The sequence below is a fragment of the Ammospiza nelsoni genome, chromosome 21, assembly GCF_027579445.1.
Source record: "Ammospiza nelsoni isolate bAmmNel1 chromosome 21, bAmmNel1.pri, whole genome shotgun sequence".
Lineage (NCBI taxonomy): Eukaryota > Metazoa > Chordata > Aves > Passeriformes > Passerellidae > Ammospiza > Ammospiza nelsoni.
In genome coordinates, this window is record NC_080653.1 from 1,134,249 (window position 1) to 1,147,145 (window position 12,897).

At 51.7% G+C, this 12,897-nt stretch overlaps 1 protein-coding gene across 3 annotated transcripts in view; it reads right to left on the reverse strand.

The window, feature by feature from the left end:
• The window catches only part of MTMR4 (myotubularin related protein 4), a 56,552-nt gene that overhangs the window by 36,447 nt on the left and 7,208 nt on the right, over nucleotides 1–12,897 (reverse strand). Inside the window, exon 2 of one of the 3 annotated variants that reach the window (XM_059486899.1) lies at nucleotides 4,810–4,899. The exons of the other annotated variants lie outside the window; for them this stretch is intronic. The gene's annotated coding sequence lies outside the window, so the exon portion shown is untranslated. The remainder of the gene's footprint in view (nucleotides 1–4,809; nucleotides 4,900–12,897) is intronic. 3 annotated transcript variants of the gene reach the window in all.

Consider the following 12,897-nt stretch of genomic DNA (forward strand, 5'->3'; position numbering starts at 1 on the left):
TGTTTGGAGAAGATCACTGTGGTCCTGGGAGGAAAACACCTCTAAAACCCATTGGGTCCTGCCTGGGAGGTGGGGCAGGATGCAAGCACCCCAAGTACCAGGAAAAACCAGCAAGTCCTTCTGCCAGCTTTGCCCTGCTTGAGGGAGGTCACAGGGGGCCATCTGTAGGAAGAGGAAAGCCAAGCAGCAAGACTTGAACAAGGTCCTGCTCCAAGATCTTTTCCAACAGTTCCCACAAGTGATCCTGGGAACTCCATGGAGGAAGAGACCCTTCCTCAAAGCTTTCAGGTGTCTCCAAGATCAGTTGGAGACTGATCCAACATCTCTCTCATCTGCCCACATTTTGCCTCTGTTTTGCTCTTCAGCCCCCCAGAGGGGATGGAATTATCTACAATAAAACGCTGGGACCAGGGATGGGCTGAGCCCTGGGTACTCCTGTGCCTGAGCAGCCTCCCACTGCCCCCATCCCTGGCAGTGCCCAAGGCCAGGCTGGATGGGGCTTGGAGCAACCTGGGATAGTGGAAGGTGTCCCTGCCCATGGCAGGGGGTGGGATGGGCTTTAGGCCCCTTCCCACCCAAACCATTCTGGGATTCTGTGAAACAGCACAGAAATCTGCATGTGTGTGTCCCAATGTTTTTAAATACAACATTTTAAACAGGATCTTCAGTATTTCAGTGTGGGTTAAGGATGGCTCAGAGCTCACCAACCCAACCTGACTTCTGCCAGTTCCCTGTAGCACGTCAGAACTCCTGGAATGCTCAAAGTCTTCCATAAATTTTGCCACCATTAATTTTAACCTTTCTCCTCCTCAGGTGAAATACAAATGCCAAGAAATGTGCAATTGGAGATTATCTAAACATCTCACACAACACATCCCAGCTGGGAATCCCCCTCCTTCCACCACTCAGGAATTGTGTTGGCTACAGAAGAGCCCTGAATACCTGCCCAAGGCTTTCCTTTGCTCAGGGATTTCCTTCCCAGCCCATAATTCAGTCAGGTTTGACGGGTGTCAAACACACATCAGAAGGCCAAGCTGAATGCCAGCATGGAGGAGTCATTGCTGAGATGTGATTCCCACAGTGAGGCAGCTGCTCCCACCCTGCAGTGCCAGGCTGGAATTGTTATCCTTGGCCTTTCAGATCATCTCTCACATCCCACCATGCGCTTGACAGGAAAGGACAGCAGAAAGGCATGGCAGGTCAGAAGGGACTCCAGTCTTGTGCAATAGATCTCTGCATTTGATTCTTATCTTTCTGGGGCCATGGAGCTGCTCCAGGACTGGAGCCAGGCAGGGAGAGCTCAGAACCCCTTGCAGAGCCTGAGGAGGCTCCAGGAGAGCTGAACAAGGCATGGAGGGACAGGACACAGGGAATGGTTTCCCACTGCCAGGATGGGATGTTGGGAATCAGGAATTGTTCCCTGTGAGGGTGGGCAGGCCCTGGCACAGGGTGCCCAGAGCAGCTGTGGCTGCCCCTGGATCCCTGGCAGTGCCCAAGGCCAGGTTGGATGTTGGGAGCAGCCTGGGACAGTGGGAGGTGTCCCTGCCATGGCAGGGGGTAGAACAAGATGGTAAGCAAGGTCCCTTCCAACCCAAACCATTCTGTCACATTACCTTACATTTAAAAGCAGATCACCAAGTTCCAGGAAACAATGAAACTGTGATTCCCACACATTGGGAATCAAATTTCCTATGAAAACAGAAAAAACCAAGCAGTGCACTATCACCCTTCAAACCCAGATCAGTCTGGCTCTTTAGAACTATAAAGGCTTTTTTCCCACTACTTAGCAAATAATCTCACATATCAGACTTGACAGAGGAAAGAGCCTCCAGCAGGAGGTACCAGGAGAGTCACTGCCAGCCAGTGACTTGCAAGTGAAGTGAGAAGCACAATCAGTTTGTAGGTAAGAAAGAAAGAAAAATGTTAAATATGCTTTTTTTCACTACATCTGAAGATACTTGAATTATTGCCAACACTGAACAACAGGAGTACTGTTCCTGCAGTGTGCTTTGGACCAATGCATGCAATCATTGCTAATGGCCAGGGCAGTTTCTCAGCTCCTTCCTCGTACAAGTGAGTAATGACCAGAAACTGAAACTGAGGCTGGTCACGACTGAGGAGGCTCCTCCTCACTGCCATCCCCCAGCTCTCTGGACAGCCAGCTGCCCAAGAGGAAGGCAATCCATGGCAGCAGGACTCCTGGCCCCATGAGCTCAGCCTGCTGGAATGCTGCTGCTCCTGTGTCCCCAGGGCCTTCCTCCTCCTTGGGAGCAGGGGCAGAGCTGAAGGGGTTCCTGAGGATTAATGATGCGAGCAAAAGCCAGGAGATAGCACAAAAATCCAAGTGCTGCTGGAACCTCTGGGGAGCCTCTAGCCTTCAACCCGAATGACACCCAGCCCAGGCCACCAGGCAGTCTTGCTCCAGCACTTGTGCAGTTCCAGGTGCTCCTGTGCTGGATCTCAAAGGCATCCCTCTGTTTCAGGGCTGGCCATGGCCATCTTCCTTTCACAGGCTGCTGTGTCCCACTGGCTGCTGGCTCTGCGCCTGTGGCCTCTAGCCAGGGTCTCCAGCCCTTGGGAGAGAGGTGCTAGCTCTGCACCCAGCAATGGTGTCCAACACCTCTCTGGGCTGCACTCACCAACCTCTCCTGTGGAAGTCAGGTTTGGCACCTGCTCAAGGAGCTGCCTCGCATGCAAGAGGCTGGATTACCCTAAAATCCAGGATAGAAGCTCTCCTTAAAATCCTGGTGATGGGATGGGCTGGGGATGGCCACCTGCTATGCCAAGGTGGAGGCTGATGCTACAGAATTAAATGAAGAAGGGACCAGGGACAGAGAAAGCCAAGACAAAAAGGATGGCACTAAAAAGAAGATAAAAGAGAACAATGACCTTTCACACACAGATAGAATCACTTAATCACAAAATGCTTTTGGTTAACAGGGACCTTAAAGGTCATCTTGTTCCAGCTCCTGCCATGGGCAAGACCAGGCTGCTCCAAGCCCCATCCTGCCTGGCCTTGGACACTTCCAGGGATCCAGGGGCAGCCACAGCCTCTCTGGGCACCCTGTGCCAGGCCTGCTCACACTCACAGAGAAGAATTCCTTCCCAATACATCGAACCTAAATTTCCTCTTTCAGTTTGAGCCCATTCCTCCTTGTCCTGTCACTGGCACACCAATAGGTCATGTCGAGTTTTTTCATGTTGAGTCACCCCAAAGCCCAGAGGCTCAGGCTTTTCTGCTGCTGTGCAGTTACAGGCAGAGCATGGGGCCAGCAGCTGCCTGCCCTCCCCACAGCTCACCGGAGGGAGGCACTGGTGCTGCTGGTGGGGCTGGTAAGGTGATGCCACCTGACACAGCTGGGCTGCGGGAAGTAGAGAAAATAATTAATTTCTCTTGAGCATTTTTATAGCTTGTAACCTCCTCTGGAACTCTCAGTCTCGGAGACAAACCCTCAGATAACAAAGCCGTGTCAGAGTTGAGAACACTTGTAAACTCTTCATTTGCTCTGCTGCTCGCGTGACTCACACCACACTTCCTTATGCAACCACTCTGCTGCCTCCAGGGACCTTTGGCCCTCCTGCTGAGAAACAGAGAGGGAGGGACTGGAGCAGTGTGGAAACCTCTGGCCCCGTTCCCTGCAGGTGGAAGATGCTGCTGGAAGAACCTGGCCAGGACCACCAAGCTCTGCCTGCATCCTCCAGGATGCTCAGCCCTCATCCCAGGCCAGACTGTCACACACACACCAGGAAAGGACTGCTCCTTTCCAAACTGCAGCTCTGGCCTGCAGCACCCAGGTCCCCTCTCAGCTGCAGTCCAAGCCAGGATGTGACAGGAACTGGGAATTGCAGCAATCCCCACAAACAACTGGGCTGTCAAAACCCAGGAGAATCACTTCCTATCCCTCAGGTCTCACGGAGCTGCAACGAAAGCACAGTGCTGAGAATTTATAGGAACCTTTGGAAAAAGCTGAAAGTCCTGCCTCTAGCACAGTGGGATGAACAAGTGTGGGGAACACAGAATATTGAGGAACAGCTCCCTGCCATCACTGCCAGCACAGCACCAAGAGGGTCCTGTGGGGAGGAGGGAGGGACCCACAGGACACACATGGAGCTGTGGGAAGCTGGGAAAGGGAGCAAGAGCTGGCTAAGGCTTCCTGGTTGCAGGAGTGCCATGGGTGCCCCAGGCGAGCTGGGTGGCCCCTGGCAGCTCCTCACTCCCTGCTAGGAGACTCAATTTTAATTGCTCATAAAACTCCAGCCATTGTTTGCAGTTGGAGCAGAGCTCTGTGCACTCAGCATCTGCCCCAGGCAGAGATTTTTGCTTTAATTTCAGCTAAAATGGTAGAGTTGGTCCTGGTACACTTAAAGGGGAAGAACAAGTCCAATATTAAACAGGGGGCGTTAGAAGGGAAAAACCAGGAAACCTATTAGCCTTACTGTGATCCCAAGTGAAACAGAAACAGCCATCTCAAGCCTCCCACTAATTAGAGGCTAAAAATGTAATTGTCAGACCCCACAGTTACACGCAAAGCAGATCTTATGGGGTGGTCTTTGTTATTTTAAACAAAATCACAGCTAAGAAGGTTGTTTCTAATGATGGCCATGACCAGCTGCTCTTCAACAACAAAACTCTTACTGCTGAACAACTATTAAAAAGAAAAGATTGGGCTACCAGAGCCCCCCAATGTCACAGCACTACCAGATGATGGTGACAAGTTGCCAAAGTATTCAGATTGCTCTGCAGCATGGAGGGATTATAATATATGGTCTAACCAGGGGGAAGGGCTGAATTCCAGGATGAAGAATTACCCATGGATGAAGGGCTGCTGGAAGTCCAGATCAGCGGATCTCACAGGCATCCCCACATGAGCTGCTCAGCAGGAACTGGCAAAAAGCCCACTGCAAAAATATATAATAGCAGTGATGAGAGAGGGGACTGATGGGTGGCACTTCTGTCCCCAGCACTGCTGGGACCATGGCTACAACTGCAAGAGCTCAGCCAGCGCACTTGGAGCACGAAGAACAATGCCATATACTGATCCAAAGCAAAACCAACTCACCTACGCAGCTTAAAAACCCAATGATAATAAAATAAAAGAATTCTTCAATATACTGCAGTGTTTATGCTAAGTATTGGTCCTGCTGACAAGTACAGGTCTCAATCCAATTGCTGGTAGATGAAGTTTCAGAATGGAATCAATTCCATCAAGCTTATGGGAAAAGTTGTCCTTTTTATTGCTTGGAGTGTTTAAAACTCCATGAAATAGCTGGTTTAATCCAGGTCTGAATACACGAATCTCCACAGGCTCTGGGTAAGCAGAGCTGCCCATAGTGGCACACCCCAAGCACCCACCTGTTCCCAGGATCAGTGACTTGGGCTCACTGACTGACTCTCATGTTCAAAGTTATCCTACCTGGGAGATGTGGGGAGGACAAGAGGAATCACCCCAGGGGACAAGGCCACCTGCCATTACCCTGCATGGCCCATCCTGAGCTCCAGGGCATGACCTCAGGCCAACACAGAGCAAGGCAAGGCCACTGCCTCACTCAGCCCATGGCACACAACCACATCCCACCCACCTCACCCACAGCCACCAGGAGAAGGTCACAACTTGCAAACTCTTCCTGGTCGTCCAAGCCAGGAGTCAGGTCATGATTAAAATACCCTGAAAGCATTTTTCTTCCTATTTCAAACTAATCATGACTTCCTGAAGGCTACTGAGGCTTCAGTTGCATTCCAAGGGGGAACATCCAGGTTTCAAACATGGAATTGTTCCCAAGAGGTCAGGCCAGGACACATAAATCAGCTCTCTGCAGGACTGCAGGGTTCAGGGAAAGGTGCCATAGCCAGGAATGCTCCTGACTGCACAGCACCATCCTGCAGGAGAAAAGCCCTCAAAAACACCCACATGTGGCCAGTGCTGGGCTGCTCCTCATGCCCATGCCCAGGGCAAGCACACACAGCTGCACAGGGAGGATGCTGGAGGCTGGGCTCAGCCACAGAGGGACACAGGGAACACAGGGACAGATTATCCAGGCCTGTAGCTGACAGCCAGGCACACAGGGACAGAATATGCCTGTGCCAGCTGCAAAGCAGGGCAGGAGATGTGTGAGGATAAGGTTACACAGGGCAACAGGACAGAAACCAGAGCCCTGCTGGGACAGCAAATCCCCAAGGAAGAGCAGCAGAGCAAAGGAGAGAATGGGCAGAGCGAGTTCAGGATTTCAGGAGCACAACTGCCATGGAGTCAAATCTCCCAAATGGTGAAGGTGGGGAGAATAACATGGAGATTTAGCCAAGCTCAGGGTTCTGCAGCAGCAGTTCCAGCTGAGGAGATGAGGGACTTCACTTTGACTGGGCTGTGTCCAAGAGACTTATCATAGAAGTGGGGAAAAAAAATAGGCATAGGAGGTGAGCAGGAGCAAAGGTGAGCTTTGCTTTTAACAGGGGAGAAGCTACACAGCATGGAGAAGGATTCAGAGGCAGCTGAGAAACCGAGCAAGGGGGCAAGAAGAATAGTGCAACAGGGAGGAACAGACAGCACAAGGGCAGAGATCAGAGGACAAACCAGAGGAGAACTTGTGCCTGGTGCAGGGAAAAGAGCAGAGTGCCAGGAGGAATGCAGAGAGGCAGGACGGAATGCTGACACCATATTTTGTCCTTCCCCCTCTAAAGAAATAAGGTCCTCTGCAGTAAAAAAGAAGGGGAAAGAAGGTTGGAGAAATCAGAGAGGTGCCTGGAGCAGCCACAGACTTAATGCACAATAAAAGCAAAGTTCTGGTTTAGTGAAACCCAGAGCAGCTCTGCCAGGAGCTCTGAGCCTGCACAGCTGTAGGCAGGCCTGGACCCCAGAGCTGCCATGGATGCACCACTGCCAAAAGGGAGAATGAACAGGAGTCATTTTGGAAATGGAAACACATGAGGTAGCTGAAAATCACAGAGCTTGGGAAGAACAATGCAGACCCTGGGGCAGAGTTGCTGGTGGGAACAGCGGTCACTGAGCTGGGCAGGCACCACTGGAGCAGGAGCAGCACGGGGGTACAGGCAGTTTTGGCATTTGTGCTGCTGAACAGTGTAGGACTGAGAACTGCTGAGGATAGAAGAACAGTGGAAGCTTTGGAAGGAAAGATGCAGGAATGTAGAAGAGGGTGTGGAAAGAGCTGGAGGGGGAAACAGGCAAACAAGACTAGATCTTAGAGGAGGAAAACACCACTAAAATTTAAAAAATGCTGAACTCGATAGGCTGGGCCAGGGATACACCTGGAGCCAAGACCTGCCAGCCAACTCTGTGTCAGGCTCAGGGGACAGCTTAGCTGGGGGACACTGTCAAAGCAGTGTAATGACAACTTGTTTTGCAGAAGAGTGAAGGAACCGGGGAGGGGGAGATCCTTATGGTGCATCCAAGCTCCAGGACCATGTTCCCAGCAGCATTTTGTCTGCCCCATCTTTTCCTCTGCCACATCTTGCTCAGCCAGGATTCAGGAGAGATGGATACACACACGAGCCAGAAAACAGTTTATACCATGTGCAAGATGGAACAAAATTATCTTTAAGGTCCTTTTCAAACCTTGCATTATGTGAGTCTGTGAGATGGGGGTGCCCAGGCAGATTCTGACAGACCCCAGCTGCAGGGTCCAGCAGGGTCACCCAGATGCCATCAAGGTGTATGGGATAATGAGGGAAGAGAACAGAGCCCAGCACTCTGCCAGCAAACGAGCACTGCTATCCATCTCTGCAATGGTTTTAAGCATAATTAATTTCAGCAGCCTGCTTGCCAGCTGACTCTGCTGTTTGCATTAATGACAGTGAGATCGGAGTTTCAAGGGGACCGCAATGACGGTGAAGGAAGCAGAGGCAGGAGCAGGAGTTTCGCAGCTCATCTCCCCTCTCCTCCCGGGGCTGGGGCAGCCGGTGGCACCAGGTGGCAGCAGCACACCGGGCACGGTCCCCTGCCAGCTCCGCGTCGGGCTCGGAAGGAGCAGAGCCTGGCGGAGGCGCTGCCATCCCCGCACGGATCCCTTCCCTTCCCTTCCCATCCCAGCTGGCCCCAGGCACCGCACACAGGGACAGAGCCCTCGGCCTTTTCCACGGGGGCACTGGAGGAGCCGCGGACCGAGAGAGCGCTGCTGCCCCCGTGCCATGCCCACCCTACAGGCCTTCCATCCCAAGCTGCCAGAGAAGGAATTAAAAGCCAAGGCCCCAAGCTGAACTCCATAACCAAGGGACTGACAGAGACAGGAAGCACAGCTTTGGCAAACATTTTCAAAGTTCCCTGTAATTCCAGCCTGTTGTTCTCCAGCTTTGTTTGCTTTTCTTTAAAAAAGCAGTTGGGACATTTCAAGGCTTTATTCAAGTGCAAACAATTGCCTGGTCCCTACCCAAAGCAGTGCAGCCGGACCCATCGCAGCTGCCATCCAGGCCCCTGCTCCCGGCGTCCTGCGGCTCGGCAGGGAGGGAGGGATGGGCAGGCCGGGCCCCCCCTCACGCTGCCCTGGCCCTCCCTGCACACCGTGCTCTGGCTCCCCCTGCTACCGGCGTCCTGTGGCTCGGCAGGGAAGGATGTGCAGGCCCACACGCAGGGATGTGGCAGCCGGGGCTCCCCCTCACGCTGCCCTGGCCCTCCCTGCACTGACTCCCCCTGCTCCCGGCGTCCTGCGGCTCGGCAGGGAGGGATGTGCAGGCCGGGCTCCCCCTCACGCTAGCCTGGCCCTCCCTCCACACCGGGCACCGACTGCAGCTCAGCCTCAGCAAGGAAGCGGCAACAGCTTCAAGGAAACGGTGCCTGCACTGCCGAGGTCACATCCCAAGTCGCCAGGCCAGAGAAGTGCAGTCTAAACTGGTCTTTATGCAAACACTCCGTTCTCATTATGCACACGGACAATTCACCTTTAACTCCCATCAGCCTGGGGAGTCTCTAACAGCCACAGTTTTTTCTGAAAGGCAATCTTTGTGACTGCAGAAAAAACCTGAGATATGTGACCAAACACACCAAAAGGCTCTGAAATCCAAAGACAAAGTCCTGAAGCGTGCCACTTTCCCTCCCTACCCCACTACAGGTTTTCCCAGCCAAGCTCAGGGCTTTTCCAAGCACCCATGTCCAACACCCTGGCAATCAACATGTGGGTACTTTAAAATAATTTCAACCAAACAGCAGCAACACAATGTCAGCCCTGTTATTATTACAACAAATGTAACTATTATTATTTTATACATGTGCATAAACACACCCATGTGGCATTACTTTAGGAGTCCTAAGGTTTCTGAGGCAGGTTCCTGCAGCCAGAGGACAGGATGGATGGGGGGAACCAGGTAAAGGGCAGTCAGGACACCTCTGGCATTCAATGTGGTGCCTGCCTGCAAGGATCTGGAATCTCCCCTGGGACAGTCAATAGAAAGTGTCTGAAAGCAGAAAATCCTGCTTTTACTGCAGGTGATCACAATAACACTGCTGTGATTCACAGTCCTGTGACAGCCACACTCAGGTCCGGCTGAGGCTCCTCAGCTCTGGAAGCTCATGTTGCTGGCTGGAGGCAGACCCCAGGCCAGAGCTCCAGTGCCACCATTCACCACAGGCAAAATTTCTAGGAAAGCCTGTGTTCTCCAAGGGTAGTTTTCTTCCATAGCAATAAAATGAAGCATCTTTTAGTAACCCACATAAACACATATGTGAAAAAGCTGTGACCGAAACCATCAGCAGGTCTGAGAGGACAAGGAAGCATCAGGATTTATTCTCTTGACTCACCCAGACCAAGCCCAGTTTCCCCAGCAGCCTCCTCACAAGGGACTAGGAGGATCCTGTGCCAGGCCCTGCAGCACTTGACCCTTGAAACGTGGCTGGGAACACACAGCTCTGCCGAACACCCCTCCCCACTCCTGGGGGAAAGCCAGTTGCTCCCCAAAACTTGCAATAATTGTGCCATCACAGGAAGAACCTCTCAAACAGAGCAATGAACATCTGCTCAGGGCTTCTACCATCAAGCTACAGAAGACCACAAGAAGAGATGAAAACCCTTGAGAGTTATTAATAAGCTAAGAGCTCACTTTCAATTGCATGTCCAACCTGAGCATGGTCAGAGCTGTTTGCTCCCATGGAAACCCTGAGTTTGCAGGCACTGTCTCCTGGTGGTTTGTTATGTCTACAGCCTGAACATCCTCCTTCCCAAGGAACCCTCTCAGGGTTTTGTGTTGCCACAGCTGCTCTTCACAACCAGACAATGAGCTCAAACTCGGAAACTTGGCCTTCATGAAGCTTTTCTGGAGGTGGCATCCCTCCCAAAACCAAGCAAAACCTCACCTGGTGTTTAACAACTCCCCTTTCCCACCCCAAGCCCCCAAAGTTTAAGAAGGTTAAATCAGAGCCTTTGGTCTTCAATTTCCAAGTATCTGGAGCCTTTCAAAACTGGTGTGCACTTCAGCAATGTCAAATCCCATGGAGGTAGTGCCTTGCACACTGACCTGCTTTCATTAATAACCTCACCTCAAAGGATGTAGGCAGGTCAGCAAGTTCAGCTGAGCTTAAGTGCTCCCATCTCGTGCTCTCTCTAAGCACGAGCTTAACTGCTTCTAAAAACAGCCCTGGCCACGCCGGCTGCTCCACAGGCACTCACAGAAAGGGAAATCCCCAGCCAATTGATACAGGGGAAGAGAAGGCAATTTGATATATATAGCAAGTGCCCAGCTTATCTAGCAGCAAGAGCTGCTCAAATTCACACACGCTGTCCTGTCCCTTCCCTGCTTCCAGCAGCATGAGGATTGAAGGTGGCCACATGCTGAGCTCAGTACTGAGAGGACCAGAGGATTTAGTCTCATCTGCTGCAACTCACAGAGGGAACAGAGCCTCAGATTTCTTCCCCTTCATAATTGACTATAATAAAACTCATTAAGGATCAAATTCCTACCTCTACAAGGTTTAGGACAAGACTGCAATGCATCAGACTTTATCTAACCCAAAGACAAATCTCAGGAAGCACTGGGATTTTCATCATCTTTGCCCAAACACAGTTCCCTTCCTCCTGACAGTGCATCACTGACATGCACTGATGGAACCCCACAGTCACCAACCCCAGTGGCAGCTCTATCAGCAATTCCAGCTGAATCCAGGCTTTCCCCAGCACTGTGTTTGGACTCCAGCCCATGCTGCATCCTGGGCTCCAGCCCCACAGCTTCTGGAGAACAGGCAGAATGGAAAGCTGGGGCTGCAGCACTCAGTGAAACATCCCAGCTCCTATTGCTCCAGTATGAAGCCTTTGCTGTAGGGAGGAACAGGAGTGGCAGCACAGGGGCAGTGGGATCCTACCCACTGGGCTGCTGCTCCCCAGGGAATTCCAAGGAGGAACTGGCTGCTCATTCCAGCTTTGGTTTTGAGTGCTTTGTCATTAGTAAAACATGCTGAAAATGTGACTTCCTCTGCCATGAGGCCTATTGAACCTTTTCACAGAAGTCTAAGGAACTTCCTCTTGTATTTCAATAAAAGACAAGCTCACAGGAAGAACAGTTCCTCTCATGCTTCTGGGAATTCCTCTAGTAAAAACACCTATTGAAGAAGGAACAACACAGTGGAACAAAGAGAAAGGGAGGTGGGGGATTCACTTGTCCATAAGTCTGTAGTTTATTATAAAACAAAACTATTAATCCACTTCACAGCACAGAACCACTTTTACTTCCTCTTTTGCCTCATTTAGCAATGGCAACAAAAGCTTTCTGCAGAGTTTCCTAATGACCTAAATCTGCACAGAACCTCTGCATTCAAGAGCTTCACATTAAAAAATAATCTCAATTTGATCTCCTTGCTGAACAAAACCGGCTCTGTCTAGGATCATCTTAGCCAGATCCAAAGGTGCTTAGCTACCCACTTTGGTTTGGAAATGCAGACATGAGACAGCAGAGAGGGATCCATCTGCTCACTGGCATGCTGGGAAGAGTGGCACTCCCTGGAGAGCCCTGACAGATTAACTCTACAATTCCAGAAAGGGGAAAGAGCAAAGAACAGGGTAAGGAAGATATAACCTCGAGGCAGCCCAAGGAAGTGCAAAGGACAGCAGGGAGGGATATGAGTCTCTCACTGGCACATCCAGCCCTGGCATCCACTTCCCATGGATCTGCCTCCAGCCTGTGCTGGCTGCCTGCCGTTACCGTGGCATTCCCTCTGGCAGCTGCCTGCAATATGGCTCCAGGCTGCCCTGTAACAAGCACAGTACCTTGGATGCTGGGAGCCACTGGCTCCCTGAGGAACACTCAGGGGTATGAGTCAGCCAGAGGCACCAGAAAGGACGTGACCAATTCTTCAGGCCCATTCATTCAGTTCTTCTAATCATGTATTGTCTCAAAGTCCTGCAGAGGTTTCTGTGCAGCCCCTGCTCCTCCATACATCCATCAAATCTCAGCCTGAGGCAGCTCTACTAATTATCCCTTCCTGCACCAAGACTCATTCCTCACCTCCAGCAAGCAGCAAAGCTCCTCTCCAACACAGTTCTTTGTGCTCCCAATCAGCTGTGGGAGACAAAGGATCTGCTCTTCCAGGGTGATAATCCCCAGTATCACCACATCACACAGAAACAGCCAGCATCCCCGTAGAAGGTTTATGGCAGAGATGAACTGTGCCCAGGTCACCCCTTTGAAAGACGCTGCCCCAAACAACCCCCGTTGTCCTCACCGGGCACGGTGGACAACCACTCCAAGGATCCCAGGTGCAGGAGGAGCAGAAGTGGAGCTGTCACAAAGCAAAGCTGCTGCAGCAACAGCTCTGCTGAAGGGACCACTGCCACGGCCCTGAGGGATGGTGCAATCCAGCAAAGATGCAGGGAATGCCTGGGACTCACCCTTGGGGATTTCTGCACCCCCCTCCAGTGCCTGGGAGTCTCCCACAGCCCCTTCCCTCACCACAGCAGTTCTAAAGA